Genomic DNA, 8049 nt, shown 5'->3' with positions numbered 1-8049 from the left:
AACAAGAAAGGTTAATACTTTAGACCTAGTATTTATGAACGAGGTGAATTATGTTAAAGAAATAATAGTTTATAATGCGAATATTTCAGACCATAATGTCATAGAACTAATAGTCAATTCCAAAGCAAGTGAAAACAGAGATAAGCAAGAGATGAAAAATTGGGAAGGATATGGAAAATACAATTTCTACAGTAAAAATATAAAATGGTCAGAAATAAATGAAGAATTAAACAAAGATTGTGATAGCATTCTCGTAAGTGATGATATACAGGTAAATACGGAGATATTATATAAAATATTAGCGAAAATAGTGGATAAATATATACCGAAGAAGAAAAGTAAACTTCAGTCATGCATACCAAGAGACAGAAGTATCTTGTTCCAGAAAATCAGAAAATGGAAAAAAGGTCTTGCAAAAGAAAAAAAATGCTTGGAAAGTGATGGAACTAAAAAGTAAGATAGAAACTGCAGAACAAAAGATTTTACAATCAAAAGAAAATGAAAAACGGGACTTGGTAGAAAAAACCCTAGTAAATATCAGGCAAAACCCCAAACTATTGTACGCGTATGCGAAAAAGATGAATAAAAGAAGAATAGAAATAGGCCCTCTAAGAATTGAAGGGAGATTAACGAATGAAAAAAGGAAATATGCAACATATTGACAGAACGATATGAGAGAATTTACCCTTAGAATTGATAATGAAGATAATGATACAGAAATAAGGGATGAAAATAGTGAATATTTATCAGACATAGATATTAATGAAACCGATATTGTACAGGCTATTAATGAAATTAAAAATGGAGCAGCAGCAGGGCCTGATGGTGACCCTACTATTTTGTTAAAGAAAGTAGCTCATTCTCTCACAAAGCCCCTTGCATTATTATTAAGGAAAAGTGTAGATACAGGCAAGAATTATGATGAGTACAAATTAGCATATATTACCCCTACTTTCAAAAGTGGATCAAGACTAGAGGCAAGTAATTATAGGCCTATGAGTCTAACATCATATAGTATGAAAGTGTATGAAAGGGTAATGAAGAAAAATATTATGAAACATTTAATAAAAAATAATTTGTTTAATATAGGACAACATGGTTTTGTACCCGGAAAAAGTACACAAACCCAACTGTTAGTCCACCGTGAGAACATATACAAAAATATGAAAAACGGAAATGAAACAGATGTGGTTTATCTAGACTTCGCAAAAGCTTTTAACAAGGTAGATTATAATATATTAGCAAAGAAAATGAGAAAACATAATATAGTGGACAAAGTAGGAAGATGGTTAAAAGAATTTTTACACAACAGAAAACAGATAGTTATTGCAAACGATGAGAAATCGGATGAAGCTAAGGTATTATCCGGTGTCCCACAAGGTACGGTGCTAGCTGCATTGCTGCTTGTTATTATGATTGCAGACATAGACAGTTAAGGAATCGGTAATGAGTAGTTTCGCCGATGACACAAGAATAAGTAGAGAAATTACTTTTGATGAAGATAGGAATGCGCTACAAAGAGACCTTAACAAAGTATAAGAATGGGCAGAGGTAAATAGGATGGTATTTAACTCTGATAAATTTGAATCAATAAATTATGGAGATAGAGAAGGAAGCTATATGCATATAGGGGACCTAATAATGAGACAATCACAAATAAGGAAGCAGTTAAAGACCTTGGTGTGACATTGAATAGGAACATGTTATGCAATGATCAAATAGCAATTCTTATGGCAAAATGTAAAGCAAAAATGGGAATGTTGTTAAGGCACTTCAAAACTAGAAAAGCTGAACACATGATTATGCTTTATAAAACGTGTTTGTAGTCCACTTGAATATTGCAATATGATATGGTACCCACACTATCAAAAGGATATTGCACAAATAGAGAGTGTACAAAGGTCCTTTACAGCTAGAATAGAAGAAGTTAAGGATCTTGACTACTGGGAAAGACTACAATTTTTAAAATCATATAGTCTAGAAAGGAGAAGAGAACGCTACATGATAATTCAGGCATGGAAACAGATAGAAGGAATTGCCGAAAACATCACGGAGCTAAAAATATCAGAAAGAGCAAGCAGAGGTAGATTAACAGTGGCCAAAACTATACCAGGAAAATAAGGAAAGCACACAGGACATTAATCCACTACGCACCAGCATCGACAATGCAGCATCTATTCAATGCGTTGCCAGCTCATCTGAGGAATATAATATATCAGGAGTGAGCGTAGATGTGTTTAAGAATAAGCTCGACAAATATCTAAGCTGCATCCCAGACCATCCAAGATTGGAAGATGCCCTGCCCATTTTTTACTGTTTGTTCGTGCGTGCGAGACCGTGGCCACCGCGAGACGGACTATACGCTTCCGTCCGCACACCGCCTTATGTACAGCCTCTTTTGCCGAATAAATGTCTACGGGCTGCTCTGTGAGCAAGAGCCCGTGCTGGCATAAGGCCAGCTTAATCTCAAACAACAACAACCGAATATAGCAGTTCGCTTACTCTCCTCGTCTTACTCAGTCCTCACACGGTACGTACGACATACATGGCATATATGATCTGTTTGTACTATCGGAAATGTAGGAAGGAATTAAGTTCAAAAGCATGATAAACTTTGTGGTAATTGTGCTGGTAACCATATAATGAAAGACTGCCCTTCAGTTTTGTTAACGGTAAGGACAAAATGCTAAACATACGATGAAATATATAGGTCGCAAAGCTTTCAAGTTGGAAATAGGCTAGCCGCAAGTACAGTGCTGATCATGTATATAAAATATTAATGTCTTGAACTGTCCGCCGAAAATAAAACACTACAAATTGTTGTGATAGTATTCTACGTGGTTATGATAACGTAGAATTATTTTCGGACTAATTTGTCTTACGGTTATATAAACTAAAATAGGCAGTATTCCTATTTTCGAGTGCTACAATACTAAGGATTTGATAGGTTATATGGAATATACATGCAGTGCGATTCAGTTATTGCAAAATTAGGTGCGTGGAAGTAAGAATGAGTGTAGTAGGTAGTACTATTTAAAAAAAAAAACAACAACAAACGAATGGTAGGTATCAGCTCAAATTCGCATCTCCAATTAAGATATTACGATCAACTCCCTCTTAAATACCTTTTTAAACTCTAAATGAAGAGAGCATACACGAACTGACATAATTTATCGCAAAAATAAATTGGAAGCAATTCCTTTTTTTAATTATTTACGACACCTTGCAGAGTATTACTTTATTATTACTTTCAACAGAATCATAGGAAAGGGTGCCTTTTCATTGGCTTTTTGTAAATTTGGGCATTTTACTAATTGTGTGGTATTTATTAGGTTCTGAATAAAGTGAGTTATGACAAGAATTGTCATTAACCACGTAATATCACGTAATTTATTTTACAAGGAAGAGCGCACAATACTATTAATTGAGATCTAGGAACGAGCAAGGCCGAGGAATTAAACATACTTACATGTTTATTGTAAAATTCGTATGACTCGCTTGGCCAAAGAACCAAATATTCGAACGAATGTATAATTACACTTAATGTTAGCATTGTTGAGAACATCTATTTATTTCAATAGTAGCTGTATAGGGTGTTTTTTTAGTATATTATTATTCGCTAAATATTTTTTTTATTATGAAGGCTATTTGGTATGTTGAATATACAATATACAGATACAGTTAGTTATTATACTAAGGTATCAATCAAATACGAGTCAATAGTAAAGCGAGGCAAATCTATCTAATGCACAGATAATTTACGTTCATTACAACAATTGTTTACCTCGCCCATGAAGTATTGCCAACATTGAATAGCGTTAATCATTTTCATTGAAGATTAGACTAAATACCTTTTTGAGAGACAGCTAGGTCAACGTAAAGAAGTTTGGAGGAAATATTACCTTTCATGCATTTTATGGTAAAACCCAGTTTTATGACGCTGTCGCTTTACTAAATAAACCGTTATATCAGGCAACTCCAACGGGGTGACTGACTGTAATCCTGACTGTCAAACTCTTCGTCCTCAAGTTTGTTTACAACGTCAAGATCAGCTGAGCGAGTAACGAGTGCACAGTAGTCTCACACAAACGCCCACTGTCTCAGGTAGTAAATTTTATTTAGGATATTTTTTTCCAATTTATTGTAACTGATGCTATCAAAAGCTACTACTGTTCAGACTACTTACTATGTACCCAATTTCTTTCAAATTAAGTTGGTGTGCAGGCAACTCAAAAATTGCGATTAGGTATGCCACCCAAATGAGACTTGTTAACTTCATATTGTTAGGTACAATGTCCAAACTGATAAGGACGTTGATAGTCCAAATATATGCTTGTGGTAGTGAATTTTACGTATTTTACACGCAATAATTGACGAAACTCTTGTTAACTTGGTAATGATACTAGACCTACTGTATGTACTACTTGGACTAGCCTAAATGCTTAGCCTAGCAATCTGACTTAGGTACGTAGCTACCTACCTAGTTTACCTATCACTGCCCCACATTAAGTCCAAAGACAGCTTACTACCTATATGCTGCACACATGCACATAGGTAATAGGCGTAATTTATCGGTGTACTAGGTATGTTTTATCAGGTCTTTTGTAACCAAGTAGTAGGTAGTACGTAGGTATGCCGCTTAGCCTAGGTACTACTAGTACTGAATAGTAAACAACTTGGGTGGGACCTGCAATCTCCAAAGCTCTCTTAGGCTATTACTGATCTAGTGAGGTGGTCGGTCCCAGTTCCCTAATAAATAACCTGTGGCCTTCCCTGTATGTTTTTACACAATTATATTACCATCAACAAATGAGGAAGAGCTTTTCACACCATCTCGTGACTCAACCAGTAAATTTTTCAAAGAACCCATAGGCTAATTACCTAAATTACTTCTACTTTATTAAATCTCATCAGTTTGGACAATTTTTCTTTTATTTCATTTATGTGGTTGCAAGTGAAAAGCTGCAGAGCTGTTGGTAATTGAAGCTGCATTAATTATAATTGGCATTTGTTTAGGTATGCAGAGTACAATATTTAGTATGGTACTGAGTTGCACACTCCCTTGCTAGGAATGACAATTGCACAACTGCATCCTAATTTAGCCCTCTTTAACTTAACCACAAACAGGACTCAGTCCTCCTCCTTCTCCCTCTTTAACTTAACCTCAAACAGGACTGAGCTCTCCTAGCCTCTCCTCTCCCTCTTTAACTTACCTCAGGAAACTGAGTCCTCCTCCTCCTCCCTCTTTAACTTAACTCAGGACGAGTCCTCCTCCTCCTCCCTCTTTAAATTAACCTAACTAGGACTGGACTGACCTCAAACAGGATGATCCTTTAACTAACCTCAAACAGGACTGAGTCCTCCTCCTCCTCCCTCTTTAACTTAACCTCAAATAGGACTGAGTCCTCCTCCTCCTCCTCCTCCTCCTCCAATTGGAACCCAGACAAAGTGTCAAGTCATTGTGACATCAGTAAGCAAAGGTTATATAGTGCCCTATATTTATGAGGTCATTATTTTGGTATTACCTACAGTATTAATTTCTGAGGGAAGATGTATAGAAACAAAATTCAGATTTGTTCATGCCACTTACCTGACAGATATATATATATAGCTGTATTTTCTGAAGTCCGACAGAATTTCAAAACTCGCGGCACACGCAGTGGGCGGCCAGGCGGTAGTACCCATTCCCGCCGCTGGGAGGCAGATATCAGGAACCCTTCCCATTTTCTATTCATATTTTTTTCTGTCGCCGGTCGGTAAACTACTTTTTACAGACCTCCGCCCAGGATTTTTTGGATTTGGCTCGCATTTAAGTATCTGATTGACTTTTGGTATTGATTTTGGATTGGCATACGCGATAGTGGACAGTTTTTTTTACTTTGGATTGGCTTTTCTGTAAACGTGATGTCTGGATCAAGTGCAGTGAGTTTCAGAGTGTGTGTGAGGAGTGATTGTAAGGTGAGGCTACCGAAATCATCGGTAGACCCCCACACAGTATGTATGAGTTGTAGGGGGCATATTTGTTTGATGGATGATCGGTGCAATGAATGTGATGGATTGGCCGATGATGATTGGAGGGTGTATGATTCCTATCGGCGCAAATTAGAACGCGATAGGATCAGGAGGTCTTCCTCCAGGAGTGGTTCGACCAAAGGTAAGGGTGATAATATTTCTCCTGTAATAACACCTGTAGATTTTGCATCTCCTAAACCTGTGTTGCCTTCGGGCCCTGAATCTGTGTCGGGAGAAGGTAATGCTCTCTCTCTTATTTTGGAGTCTCTGCGTACTCTAGAGACCAAAGTGAAAGCCTTGGAAACTGGCTCAGTGCAAGTGCGTGATCATGCCCCTAGTGTTGTGGAGGGGGCGTCAGATCGGCCCCATAATGCCTCTAGGCCTAGACCGCTATCAGACTCCCAGGAATCAGGGAGGGGGTATGTCAAAAGCCGCAAGAGGGTTACGGGGGCTCCCCACCGATCTGGCGTCCCTTCGGCAGGCTTGTTTGCAAAGTCCCAGGCTGTCAAGGAGCGCGCCCACGGGCGCGCATCCTTAAGGACTGCTTTTCGTCCTCCGAAGCGTCCTCCCCGCGCAAGGGGTGGAGCGCTCGGAGAGACTCGTCCGCTGAAAAGGACGTTTCGTGTTGACGCTTCACGTCCTGTATCGCCGCTTTCTTCGGAGGACGCTTATGACGCTTTTCCGCCTCAGAAGAGAGGTAAAATCTCATCCGATGAGGACGCTGGGTTGCGCGCACAGGCGCGTATCCCTGAGAAGCAGGTAACTGTACCTGTGAGAAGGAAGGAGGCGTCCCCTCGCCCGTCGTCTTCTCGCAGGATCAGCCCTGCTCCCTCTGTTAGTTCCTCTCCAACGAAGAACATTCTTTTGTCCCTTCAGGACCAGCTATCGACGCTTATGGCTCAGAGGACTCGCCCAGCAGCAGTCGAGCCTAAGCGGAGGAAGGACCTTAGACTGCCCGTTAAGAGGACGAAGCAGTCTCCTTCTCCCTCTCCTCGCTCGTCTCTTTCGCCGATTGCGTCTCCTTCGGCGATTCGCTGATCTCGTTCGCCCGCTAAGAAGACGGGTCGTCAGGACGCTTTCGTTCCCTCTCGACGTCATGGGCAGGCTGCTTGCCGTGATTTTCGGGAGGACGCTCAGGACGCTTTTGAAGACGCTCGGCAGGACGCTTTTCAGGACGCTTCGGGGGAATCCGGCCAAGAAGAAGACGTACACCAGGACGTTGGGTTGCGCGCACAGGCGCGTATACCTGAGAAAATGTCTACCCTTTCGTTGAGGAAACGTAAGGACGCTTCTCTTGCAAGTGAGGCTGCCTCGGGCGTCGCTAAGGACGCTCTGCCTCCTTCGAGCGGTAAACGCCACAAAGAAGACAGCCTAGATAAGGCTTCTACCAGTAAACATCGGGGGTCTTTGATTAAGGCAAGACCCAATAGACGTACGCCCTCTCCGGAGAGACGGTCTCCTCCTCCGATTAGAGAAGAAGGAGAGTTGAGTAGTCCTGCTGACTCTGTTGAAGAGGAACCTTCTGCTGCCTCTTCAATTTCGGATTATAAAGTTCTTGTGCGGCTGTTGCGTTCGTCCTTCGAGGACAAGTTCCAGCCTGCAGCTCCCAAGTCTCCTCCTTCGCAGTTTTCATCCTCTAAGACTTGTAAGACCCCGGAGTTTGTCGAGATGAAAACTTCGCTCTCTACTAAGCGGGCATTCAAGAAACTCCAAGACTGGATGGAACGAAGGAAGGATCAAGGCAAGACAACTTTCACCCTTCCTCCCGCTAGACTCAGCGGTAAAGGAGGTATGTGGTATAAAACCAAAGAAGACGTGGGTGTGAGAATCCCTGCTTCAGCACAAGTGGATTTCTCCAGCTTGGTGGATTCTCAGAGGAGGTCCCTTTTATCCACTGCTAAAGTGACCTGGACCCCTACGGAGACGGACCATCATTTGAAGGGGCTGCTCCGGAATCTTGAAGTATTCAACTTTCTAGGCTGGTGCTTGGGAGTTCTGGATCTGCAATCGAGAAGCCCAGAGTCTCTCAGTCTGGGG

General features: G+C 40.8%; 1 protein-coding gene across 4 annotated transcripts in view; it reads left to right on the top strand.

Annotated features, from left to right (window-relative positions):
• The first annotated feature begins 2508 nt into the window (after nucleotides 1-2508).
• The window catches only part of LOC135196196 (lysophosphatidylserine lipase ABHD12-like), a 400246-nt gene continuing 394705 nt past the window's right edge, over nucleotides 2509-8049 (top strand). Inside the window, exon 1 of one of the 4 annotated variants that reach the window (XM_064222798.1) lies at nucleotides 2509-2530. The gene's annotated coding sequence lies outside the window, so the exon portion shown is untranslated. Of the gene's footprint in view, nucleotides 2531-3908; nucleotides 4105-4361; nucleotides 4465-8049 lie in introns of those variants that run through there. The other 3 variants (XR_010310343.1, XM_064222796.1, XM_064222797.1) reach the window with 3 other exon arrangements.

Source organism: Macrobrachium nipponense, chromosome 17 (assembly GCF_015104395.2).
Source record: "Macrobrachium nipponense isolate FS-2020 chromosome 17, ASM1510439v2, whole genome shotgun sequence".
NCBI classification, from domain to species: Eukaryota; Metazoa; Arthropoda; class Malacostraca; order Decapoda; family Palaemonidae; genus Macrobrachium; species Macrobrachium nipponense.
The sequence above is the reverse complement of the archived record's forward strand: the minus strand, read 5'-3'. Positions and strand labels throughout refer to the sequence as shown.